Here is a 12,557-nt window from a genome sequence, read left to right on the forward strand (position 1 = left end):
GGAGTGTGACTGGTAGGATAAATTAATAGATGGATAAATCTTGAGAATGAGAAAGCAAGATCATTAGGAACAATGTGCGAGCAATGCCTGAGGACAGCCTCATTGTTGATTAAAGTGATGTGCTTAATTTATGTGGCCAAGGTAGTGGTCATAATTGCGACATCTGTCCAGGAAGCCTCCATAATCATTCTGTCCTTAAAGTATCCTCTCCCCCCCCAGGGCAGCAGTGACTATGATTTATGGTGGAGAAACAGGGGAAGGTGGCTCAGGTTTTGAGTTGACGTGTAGCCAATGAGACAAGGGCTCTGGTGTCACTGCAGCCTTCGTTACCCAGGCAAAACTGTAGAGGCTGGGCTGGATCACGTGCTGATGCGCACGGCCCAGAAGGAACTGTAGCAGAAGAGAAGCAACAATACCATGGCGAGGGCTTGCCAGACTCCAGCAACAAAAGATCAGAGTACAAGGTGGCACCACTGATCCAGGTGAAGATGTGAGGGTGCTGTGCTGTGGAGTGGAGTGGAGCGCTGCAGAGGCATGACACTGTGCTTGCGATGTTACCTTTGCTGCACCCACACTGTAGTAGAGGAGCCTCAGGTGGGGCCTTAGGCAATGGAAAGGGAGTAGGAGGTGCTGAGACATGAGAGAAGTACAGAGGCTAGGTTGCCATGACTTCCTCCGGCCCTTGCAGGGAGGTGGAGGCTGAGGCCCACTCAAAAACTTCCAGCCTAGAGACCACAGGGCCAGCTAGGTGGAGCTGCTGCTCACACACAGATGTTACCAAGGCTAGACCAGCTATAGTGGTGGAGGGGACTGAATGCAAAATAAGCCTGTGGTTTGAGATTGAAAAGTGTGGGTGTCATGCAGTGGTGTGGAGCACTAGGGAGGGAGAGGCCCTTGTGCTTACTGTGGAGGCATTTTCTTGCTGAGAGTGCATTGTACAGGTGGTGGTTCACCTAGGAGCTGCTAAGACCAGCAGAGATACACTGGTGAGGAGACACAGAGATGACCTGTGAGGCAAAGGAGAGGCACAGTCAGAAGCTGTGAAGCTGACTAGGTGCAGTCCTCATGCAATGATAATACCCCATTAGTGGGGCTCATATATGCTGATGCTTAAACTCCTGAAGCTGTGTTGAAACACAGCACAAACACTACTTAGTCTTGCAGGGAGGGTGATGAGAGGCTGCATAAGAGATGCACCGACGTCTTGAGTCACTTACCCACACCAGGGTGGAGTAAGACTATGGGTGAAACAAAACAGCACTAATCTGCAAACATGATACCACTGACCCCCCAAGAGAAGCTGGTGTTAGCGATGATGAACTCAATGGAATGGACATTGCACAGCACATTGGAAAAATGTGAGAAACTCTTACAAGTTGTGTTGGGTATAAAATCATCACTAAAACCCAAGACTGATAAATTTGTGATTGATATGGGTCTTTTAAGACTGATAAGTTAGGGACTGATATGGGTCTTTTAAGTGACGACAGCAAGAAACTAAGAGGCACAGTAAAAAAATATGGAATCCACACTATCAGTGATGCAACCAACGCTGACAGACTCCAAGGAGTAGATTAAGGTACTACAGGATGAAGTCGGATTATTGTGGGAGAAAGGAATGACATGGAAGGTCACTCACGCAGTAACAACATAAGGGTGGTAGGTCTTGCGGCGTGTGTAGAAGGCCCAAGTATGGAATTATTAATTGAAGACTGGTTAACTAACATGGAACAAACACAACATTCTTTTTGGTTGAATATGATCATAGGGTTCCTAGTATACTCCCCACATCCAGGAGTCCCTTCACAAACCATGGTGGCTTGTTTGTTCAACTATTGTGATGGAGACGATGTAGTGCAAATTACCAAAACCCAGGGACTCTGGCCGGTAACAAATCAGTAAGGTGATGATCTCCCAGACTACACACTGGAGGGTCACAGGAAACAAGAATCCTTTCTGTAGGAAAAATAGCGACTCCAGCAGCTTAATATTAATTATGATTTTAGGTTCCCAGAAAGTCTTGGTGTTCTAAATGGGGAAAAATGAATTCATGCCCGCAAGGCTTGGCAGTGGTTGGAGGGCATAGGTAAGCTGCCACTTCCAGGCTCTAGAGACATGGCTGTGGATTGGACCACAACAGTAAACAGGCAGCAGTCTGTAAAAAGACTGCAAAGTAAACAGACTGAGGAGCAGGCAGCGAAGGAGAGGGGATTGGTTGGAGCAGAAATAGAACTGACATGAACGCCTGATTTGAAGGGCCTGGGATCAGACCCAAGGAAATCACTGGTACCCGACCATGATGGGATTGAAGAGGCTGGATGGGAACTTACAGTAGGACCTGATCGCACTCCAGTGACTGCCGAGCTTGGTCTTTAGAACTGTATGGACATACATATATCCCTTCTTCTTGATGGGATGGGAGGTGAGGGGGTTGTTTCATTATAAAACAGGGCAGCCAATCAAGCACATGTACCTACTTTATATGTCTTAGTGGAACGAGGGGCTCTTATTGCAACTTCAGGAGGATCACCCTTTGATGATGGCAGGCCTCTTCTGGTCTGACAGGTACTGTAACTAGATGGCTGCAGAGAAGTACCACATTTCAACCTGGAAGTTGCAAACCATGGCCACCCACGTAAAACGTTGCAAGATTTGTACTTATCTGAAGGGTTGTCACATACACTGTGTATGGCTATAGGTGACTCAGTGGGCAGCTGGTGAGTTAAACAGGAAACCCAAGAGGTGGAGGGGTAGGGTATATGAAACCATATATTCAGGGTTCGCAAATGGGAGGACCAGGGGTGCCCTTCAGGGTCCAACACTCTAAAACTGATCCAGACATAGATACATAGAGACATCAGACGCCAACTCGACCGCGGCAAGACCTCCACCCTCATTCTCCTAGACCTCTCCGCGGCCTTCGACACAGTCTGCCACCACACCCTACTGTCACGCCTCCAAGAAGCCGGAATCCAGGAAAAAACCCTAGCCTGGACCTCATCCTTCCTCTCCGGCAGAACACAGACCGTACGCCTCCCACCCTTCCGATCAGAAACCAACAACATCATCTGCGGCGTCCCCCAGGGCTCCTCCCTGAGCCCTACGCTGTTCAACATTTACATGGCCCCCCTCGCACAAGTGGCCCGCCGTTTCGACCTCAACATCATCACCTACACCGACGACAACCAGCTCATCCTCTCCCTCACCAACGACCCTGCCACCGCCAAAGCCAACCTCCACGAGGGAATGAAAGCAGTCGCCGACTGGATGAGAAATAGCCGCCTGAAGCTCAACACCGACAAGACAGAAATCCTCATCCTCGGGACATCCCCCTCCGCCTGGAACGACTCGTGGTGGCCCACCACCCTCGGAACCCCCCCGACGCCCACCGACCACGCCCGCAACTTGAATTCATCCTCGACTCCGCACTCTCCATGAACAGACAAGTCAGCGCCGTCACCTCCTCCTGCTACAACACCCTCCGCACCCTCTGCAGGATCTACAAGTGGATCCCGACCGACACCAGGAAGACAGTGACCCACGCCCTCGTCAGCAGCAGACTGGACTACGGCAACGCACTCTATGCAGGAATCCCAGCGAAACACCTTCAGCGACTCCAACGCATCCAAAACGCCTCAGCCCGACTCATCACCAACGCACCCCGCCACAGCCACATCACCCCTCACCTCACTGGCTCCCCGTCAACAAAAGGGTCACCTTCAAGCTCCTCACCCACGCACACAAAGCACTCCACAACGCCGGCCCCTCCTACCTCAACGACAGACTCAACTTCTACACCCCGACCCGCCATCTACGATCCCCCAGCGCCTTGGAACCCTAACGGGTAAGTAGCGCGCTCTATAAATTTCTCTGATTGATTGATTGACGGCTTGGTGGAGTTCAGAGTTGAAGGGAAGCCCCTCACACTGGTTTGTTTATGCTACAAATGCTAATTAGGTTATTTGTTTCTCCATGCTGACACCTACTCTCCTTCAGAATGCAGACTGCCCTGTTAAGTCGGGGTTTTAACTGTGTTCCAGATTTGGACCTGGACAGTTTCACCCAGCTACTAATGGGAGACCAATCACTCACTGATACCTTCACTTTACGCCAATGGATGCAGAACACACAGGTGTCAGACAGATGGAAGGCAATGTACCCTGGCACAAAGGAATACTCACTACTCAGGAGTACATGCACTAGTAACTAGGCAATAGGATTCATATAGCTTTTGGTAGGCGGAGGCTCAGGATGAAATATAAAGAGGTGCTTGATACAGTGTGTTGCTTAGATTTTAAGGAATACACAGCACAACAACATGCATGCAGGGAGGTTGCTTGTGTGGCTGCTCAGATCGGATACAGATAGGGTTTTGGTATGAGCCATACGTACACAAAAGGGGATTCTGCTTAATAAACAGACGTAGATAAAGTATTTAAAAAGTATTATGGGGAACTCTACAGGACTCCTCTGGGTGTTGACTGCATCCATCACAGGACATTTAGATCAGATTGCAATGTCGACCATAAATATTCTACAGCAGCAAGAGCAGTATTTTGTAGTGTACAAACCTGTCACTTTGGAGGAGATTCAGATGGCCAACACACGGATCGTGTGGGAAAAACACCCAGAACAGATGGCTTTCCAGTTGAATTTTATGCAGCATGCAAAGCCAATAGAACTGAACTCCGTTTACGGTGTGTATGACGACCAAAACATTACCACAACGTGGACGAGATCTGTTAGCTCATATTGCCCCTCCAACCCTCCTGAATCTAGATTACAAGATTATTGGTAAGGTACTGACATATCATTGAATACCCTTGGTACATCTGAGCAGAATGGTTTTATTCTGGTTAGGAATACATTTCTCAACTAACAGAGGTTGTTTCGGATCATGGACTGGGCTAGGCTCAGAGATATTGGGCATTGGATGGGGTTCTAGATATAGAAGAAGCATTTGATACGCTGAGCTGACTTTCTCCTCTTGGTCTTTGTTATGTAGGTATAGGCCCAGAGTCCCTGAGCTGGTTGTCACTATTTTACACGGAATCAATGGCACACGACTGCAAAGGAACAATGATCTCTGATCCTATACACATCAAGGGAGAAACCACCTCTAATTTTTACATTGCCTATACACCATTGGCCTGCCTATGGCTACTTAAGGGCCCTGAATGCGGGGATAACGATTGAGCAAATAATGCAAGTTAGCCTGCTCTATACAGATGATGCCTTAATATACTTTCAACTTGGTGGCAACAATGTGCCATTGAAGACTGAATTACTGACTGATTATGGTGAACTATCAGGCCTCAAATTAATTGGGATAAGTCATGTTTGTTCCCTTTGCTGAGAGTCCAGGAGACCATATTGGGATGCTTCCGGTTACACATCTGCAGCGGCAATTGAACACTATAAAATATCTGGGTGCCCAAGTACATGATGACACAGCAGACCAGTCGAGGGGAACTTAGTGAAAGTGCTATCCTCAATGCAGCAGTCCCTTCAGTTTTAGAATGAGCTTCCTCTGGCACCTATGGATACAGTAGCCATTTTGAAAATGCTAGTTTCTCCTGGACTATTGCACTTTTTTGCAGCAATATTTATTGTACTAAAAAATACACTAATTAAGGATCTGCAATTGATACTCGCATCCCTTCTATAGGGAGCAGGAAGACATGGCGTGGTGCTTCCAAAAATTACACACACCCCTGGAAGAGGGCCCCTTGGACACCTAATTATGAATGATACTATGCTGTGGCTCAGCTGCAGTGGCCAGTGTGCTGGCTGGGTGTGGACCAGAGTGTGCAGACATGATGGCTGGGTTAGATGGTCATGGAGTGTTGGATTACCGGAAGAGAATTACACTGGGCGTGGCATCGGACTATATGCGCCTCAGATTGGGTGTATGGTTTTGAAGCAGTGGTGTCATGAACCCCATCTCTTTCCCAGCTTAGGCAGGGGTGGTGTGACACCAATAATTATTTATGAGCCTATTCTCAAATCTGCAGAAAAACGATCATAAAAAAGAAAGCGAAATAGAAGAACTGATGAGAGAAAGAGAAGGAAAGAGCGTGCAGGGGCGTAGCTTCACTTGGTGCAGTAGGTGCAGTGGCACCAGGGCCCAGAGGCTTAAGTGGTCACTGAACCATGTTTATTGCTGTATTTTACCAATCAAATTGTAGCCGGAGACCCATTTACTTCCTTCCATTGAGTCTCACAATACACTGGCTGCGGTACTGAGAGTGTGAGGGAGAAGGCTGGAAAGAAGAATGAAACGATGAACATATGAAAAGAGGAAAAACTGTGTCAAGAAGGAAGGGCAAAAAGCATGAAAAGTTGGATACAAGGGTGAAATGATTGATGGATGAAATCTAAAACAACATTGCATTGGTGGGTGAAATAAAAAATGGCTGGAATGATAAAAGGGTGGAAGAATGGGTAAATGGAAGTGTGGATGGATGAATTGATAAATGGAGAGTGAAATGATGGATGAAAAAGAAGGGATGTGTGACTGGGAGAATGAATGAATGGCTGGAAGAGTGAGTGGAAGGATTGAAGGATGGGTGAAAGTGTGATTATGAAAGGATGGATAGACAATGGGAAAGGAAGGATGCAGGGTCGTGATACCGCCGGCGGTCTGGTGACGGCCGCCGGGCTGGAGACCGAAGTCTCCAGCCCAGCGGTCGGAGTGGAGAAGTGGCGGATGACCATGACGGTAACCGCCATGGTCATAATTCAATTTTTTTTCCGCCGGCTTGTTGGCGGTATTACTGCCAATTCTCCCCTGTCCGCCCGGGTTGTAATGAGGGCCTATATGTCCAATGTACAGTAAACAAATAAGCAATAAAACCTCCATGTGCATAGGAATAACAATAGAGCAGTGGTCTTCAAACTTTTTAATGCCGCGCCCCCCCAATTGAAAAATAAAAATCATTGGGGCCCCCCCTCAGAATTTTTCACAATTATTTTAGAAAGATGGCAATGTTTAAATAGGTATAAACCTATTTAAACATTGCAGTTAAGTATTGTTACCTTTTTAAAACTGCAATAACATGCTTTTGTTTAAAACAAAGGCATGTTATCTGTATAATATTTCTTTTGGCCAGAGTTTGGCGCCACCCCTGGGATCACTTGAGGCCCCCCAAGGGGGGCCCGCCCCCCAGTTTGAAGACCTCTGCAATAGAGGATGATTCAACATTCACTAGACTCCGGTAACGCATTTGTCAGTAATCAATCTGAAACCAAGGAAAATGTAATTTCATTTGCATTCTTGGGCGCTCCTTGTATGCTTCCCCAATGTGAGCAGCTCTACGAAAACCAGGGCCACTGGAATTATGTGATTGTGCGGCCACAGCGATTTTCGCACAATTAGAGATTTGCCACATAATCCATCATCTGCCGCATAATCTGCAGATTTTAACAAAAAAGCTAAAGTTACCAAATATGCAGTGACACGTGTTGTTGATTGGCGGAAGGCCCTTCGCAAAGCTGGACTGGTCACCTTTCTGTTGCTTATTGTCATATTTGGGCATTAAATAGGTGCTGAGGTGTAACCAAGGCTCAGACAGTGTTAGCGAGTTTTTAAATGATCTAATAATGAAGTAAAGTATACCAAAATGTGCTGCATTACGCCACATAATTTGCCTTTTCTTGCCGCATAATTTACTCAACACTGCTGCATAAATTGGCCCTTTTCTGTCGCACAATTCCAGTGAGACAGATTAACACTCTTTGGACAAAGAAAGTCTGCTGTTTGATATTTAGATATAATTAAAGCAGCTTCGTCAAAGCCAATATGTCTGGTTTTGGCAAGAGTGCATTTTTTAAACATGCAATATGCACATCAACTTGTGAAACATAAAAATACAAAATAAAGAAGTCCAAACACATCAGCCCTTGACACAGAAGTGCACTCCTTTTCAGTTAGTTGTGTATATATAATCAGGAAAAATGTTATCATTCACAATGCAAGACAGCCAAAGGCTGAAATGGGCTAAATGTGACTGACATTTGAAAAGGCCAATGGATGAAAAAAGTTGGCCAACTGATCCTATACGTATATATATTTATTATTATTGTTTTGGAAAACATGAAGCTGGTAACACAACTAGAGAAATTCTTAAAAAGGAAAACGAAAAGTGTATTAATAGAAGCGATTGTGATGTTCAACATTTAATGAAAAAAAAACAGTTTTGAAGTGCCACAGACGAAGAAAAAAAACACAAATGAGAAAACACACATACATTTGTGCACAAAGGCAGAATGCTAAAATAATGAAAAGTAAAAGAGAGCAAGATAGTTTACCAAAGGGGATATATTCTAGAACAGGAAAGAGCACGAGGTGACATCTGGCAACAAACCATTGACACATGGTTACTAGCAGCGCAAAGGTCCCAGGGGCCTAAAAAGGTCGGTGAAGGGTCGATCCAGACAAGTGAAGAGTTCAAGACAAGTGAAGGGTTGAGGCAGACAACCACGTTTTGGCTAGAGAGACCCAGTGGCCTAACGAACCTTGAGGGTGCCCCCTGCAAAGTACATGGCGAGGGGTCCTCTCCGGCCCACCACATATCACTTTGATCCATGAACTGTGCTGAGGGGGCCCTTGGAGCTCGCCCCTGCCCCTCCGTACCGTGGGGGCTAATATTTCGCCAGTGAGACTGAACCTTTAATGCGTGGAGAAAAAGATTGATGCGTAATAAGATATGTTGTTAAGTAAGCAGCAAAGGTCTCCCTTTATATCTCCCAATTATAAGCTTCTCCATCACGCTAATCCAACTATAAAATGGTAATCATAACAAATACGTTTCCTGCAAAGCTTTTTTGCGCCGTAAAATATTCGTGCTTAAATTAAATGCGTGGACAGAGACGCAAGTATCAGCTGTGCAGCAGGGAGCAATTAGGCGACGCGTTTTATGTAATAACTGACACTTAATGTGCAGGACTGCATTCAGTATTTCCAGCACGTGGTCGTGCGGGGTATTAATGTTCAGTCTGGGTTTTTATAACCATTAATTACAGTTGTTTCCTCTTTGACCCCTAGACAGCAAGGACACGACATAAATAAATGTACCTCTTTGTCACCGCGAGCAAGCGCCAAGAGACCAAGCCGTTCAAGTAACAAAGCCCACGAAGAGTCACGCGTCGGCCGTTGTGCTGTGTTACATGCGTGCAGCAAAGGGCCCGTGTTGTGTGTAAAAATAACCTGTCCACCTCATAAGAGTAGTCAGGATTCGGGGTTTCGAGGAAAGAAGTGACTTTTGTTTGGTTCATTTTTATGTCATGTATGAAAGTCAAACCCACCACATAATCCAAAATTGAAACGCAACATACATTTTAGCGTTTTTTAAAGGGATATGACCAGCTGAAAGGTCCTGCGACACTTACCTTAGAACACGTCCGTTTTAACCGTTTGAAGTAAGTAGATTCCCAGATCGCAAATGAAAGCAGAACGGTGTTTTCTCTAAATGTCTCAAACTGCCAAAACACAACAAAATTAACTCCTTTCTGTGACACGGTGGAAAATGTGTAGCGTAAGGAAATACGCAGTTCTTATTTCACTACGTACATCGCTACAAACAATTTAAATTGAGTTCTCACTTCCTCCTTAACCGGGGCGCTGCAGAAGTAGGCCGTAGAGAAGCCACCACAGTTACGTCATTTTGTGGTTTATGCTAATGTCACCCACTTTCCTGTACAAAAAAAATCACCAATGCAATTAATACAAACAGAAACCTGTGGAGGCACTGCACCAGGAGCATTGTCAAGATGTACTTCAACGCAGTTTGTGACAGATTTAGGCCATTTAATAGCACATAGTTAACTAAACGAATGCAGTTTTCATTCCATGTTCTGCGTTCTGTGCACATAAGCCCTCACGTGCTGTGAAACATTGCTCAGAGACTTATTTATAAGTGCATACATTGTTGTGTGATACCTGTAAAAATGGTGTGCACGTGCTTCGCGCTGCATCTGGTATGTTAGTGCGTTGGCCATTTAAAGCTCAGCCCATGGTGGAATATTGTTACTCGTTACTGTGGCGAGGAAGCTATGTTGGTCACCGACTTTTAAGTAAATTGGAGTCAGTTCGTTCATATGAGAATATCTCATGACCGGGAGGCCCATAATGACTGCGGGTAAGCAGGGCCCAACTCCAATGAATTGAGGCACACTGAAATCTGACCCACATACATGTTTACAAGACTTGATCCATCTAGCTCGCAAGCCAAGTCGGTGCTGCACCACTGATGGAGCACAACAACTTCTTGAAGAAGGAAATGATGCAGGTTCAGGAAGTATGTTCATGAGCAGACACGCCATTCATACTGGTGCATGTAGCAATAGTTTCTTGGGGTAGTCCTCTCTCTTGAGAAGTAGAGAAGGTTTCAAAATGCTGTGTCAGTGCCTACGGACTACTAGTGTATAAGCACCATCAGCAGAACTCCTGCGGGTTTGTTTCCAGAAAGCAAGGAGAAAGGCCAAATTCCGATTTTCAAGTCCTGGAAGAAGGGCAGCCAGTGTATACTACAAATGTTCGGACTCCTGTCAATTAGGCCGTTGAAGAGTTTACTCTAGAAAAGGGCTCCTGGGAATGGCATTTCATGCCTTCATCCCTGAACGCTTTTTGAGGACGACTATCTACAAGGAGATGATTAGGCCCATGCTCCTGGTGCCTACTCTAGCAGGGAAATTGTGTGTAATCCCCGAAGACAGTCAACCAGCGACACAAAGAAGGAGAAACTGACGTATGGGAACCACCCTTGTAGTCATCTGTGGGCAGCAGCTATCTTTTACTTTGCCATTTTTGTGTGGTTTTTGGGGTATGTGGTGTGGTTTTACTAGTGAAGGTGCTTCTCTGAAAATGTTGCAGGTTCTACACTGTTATGGAGGACTGTATTTCTAGATGGTAGTTGGAGCTTCCTTTGCTGCATTCAATTGGAAAACCTCTCTGCTTGTGTGGTGCCTCTTCACTTATTAAAAACTACACCATTGTAATAAAGATATTAATATTCTTATACAGCTAAAGGTAAGCCTATGAAGCACATCACTGGCATGTGCAACTGTTATATGCAAATCATTTATAGTGCATATGTGTTTTGATGATTGCAACCAATACTTCAAAAACTTAGCATATCTTTTGGTTTCAAGTATTCAGAAACAACAAACACAAAGCGGATCACTTCTGCCCCCACTCTCTGGGCGGCTATTTTCATGTCCTCTGGAAAACTAGAGTCCCAGAAACTACTAAATGCTGTCACGAGCCAGGCTTATGAGGAAGCTTTGGTCGATACCCATTTGTAAGAATAGGGTGAGGAGACCATGGGAGAGTCCTGATCTACCAGGGAACCACAAAGGTTGTCCCAGAAAATCGTATATTTCTAGTTTGATGGTCTTGAAGATCTGGATCCCACAGTCCAATGGCATAAAATTGGGCAACTTACAGGGACAATGAGGAAAAATGACAGTGTGTTGTGAACTTTTATTCTTACATCTGTTTAAAGTGTTTCCAGACAACATACCATTTGTACTTCACCCACCTTTCACAGAAAGACAAGTGGGCTCTCCAGTTGCAAGTGTACCAAATGACTCTCAGTTACCAAGCAAGCACCTTCAATCCCATTTCCAGGCATTTGAGGAAGGCCACAGATAGAGAAAACAGAGGCAAAAAACACAGACTGTGTGTAACACCTCATTGTTGGGCTTGGCCCTTCCTGCAGGGTCGTCCCCAAACTTTTTGCTGGCATTAGGACTCTCTGTACTTTAGCACTTCTAACCAGTGCTAAAGCGCTTGTGCTCTTTCCTCTAAACACAGTAGTGCTGGTGTAAGAAATTGGGTTGTTGGTTGACTGGGGTGGGACCCTGGTCAAGTAGCAACCACAATCCTTGTCAGGATAAGAAAAGCATATCCAAATTTATCTCTGTTCAACCAGCTGGTAGCTTTGCACAGAGCCGTCAGGCTTAACCTAAAGGCAATGTGTAAAGTATTTGTGAAACACTTTAAATGGTAATACAGTGAATACACACACAGGTGAGCAAAAACACACAAGGGGAGCATAGGTTCATTTGAGGTTTGATTGGGCCTCACCCTGACAAGGATTGTGGCCTTAACCAGGAGAGATTATGTGGCTGCAGTGTCTTGACAAGGCTCATCAATTGTGCAGATGAAGTAATTTGTTGTACGAAAATTGAGCACTCAACACTAGAAATCAGAGGAAATATTGATGGCATTTTTTACAATACACAATCACTGGGTTGTGAGGGTCTTATATTTAGAGATACAAGGCTAGTAATTCGAACAGTGCCAGAGTGAAAACTAAAAGAAAAATAAGAATGGGCCTGGTTCTCTGATGCTGAAGCACAAGTAGAAGAAACGTTTTTATGTTGCTAAGGTAGATAGCCAACATATTAATAAAACACTCAAATATTCTTTGGCTTAGTAAAGAACCTAATCTCTTCTGTTGTATCACCAGCAAGAACATATATGGGTCATTTTGATCTCTACCACTTATGATGGATAAATGACTGGCCAACACAACCTTGATGAATGGGATGGT

General features: G+C 45.2%; 1 protein-coding gene across 1 annotated transcript in view; it reads right to left on the minus strand.

Moving 5' to 3' along the window:
- Positions 1-9,593, minus strand: part of PARVG (parvin gamma) — a 257,991-nt gene extending 248,398 nt beyond the window's left edge. Inside the window, exon 1 of the mRNA XM_069228283.1 lies at positions 9,391-9,593. The gene's annotated coding sequence lies outside the window, so the exon portion shown is untranslated. The remainder of the gene's footprint in view (positions 1-9,390) is intronic.
- Positions 9,594-12,557: the final 2,964 nt, after the last annotated feature.

This window comes from Pleurodeles waltl, chromosome 4_1, assembly GCF_031143425.1.
Source record: "Pleurodeles waltl isolate 20211129_DDA chromosome 4_1, aPleWal1.hap1.20221129, whole genome shotgun sequence".
NCBI lineage: Eukaryota > Metazoa > Chordata > Amphibia > Caudata > Salamandridae > Pleurodeles > Pleurodeles waltl.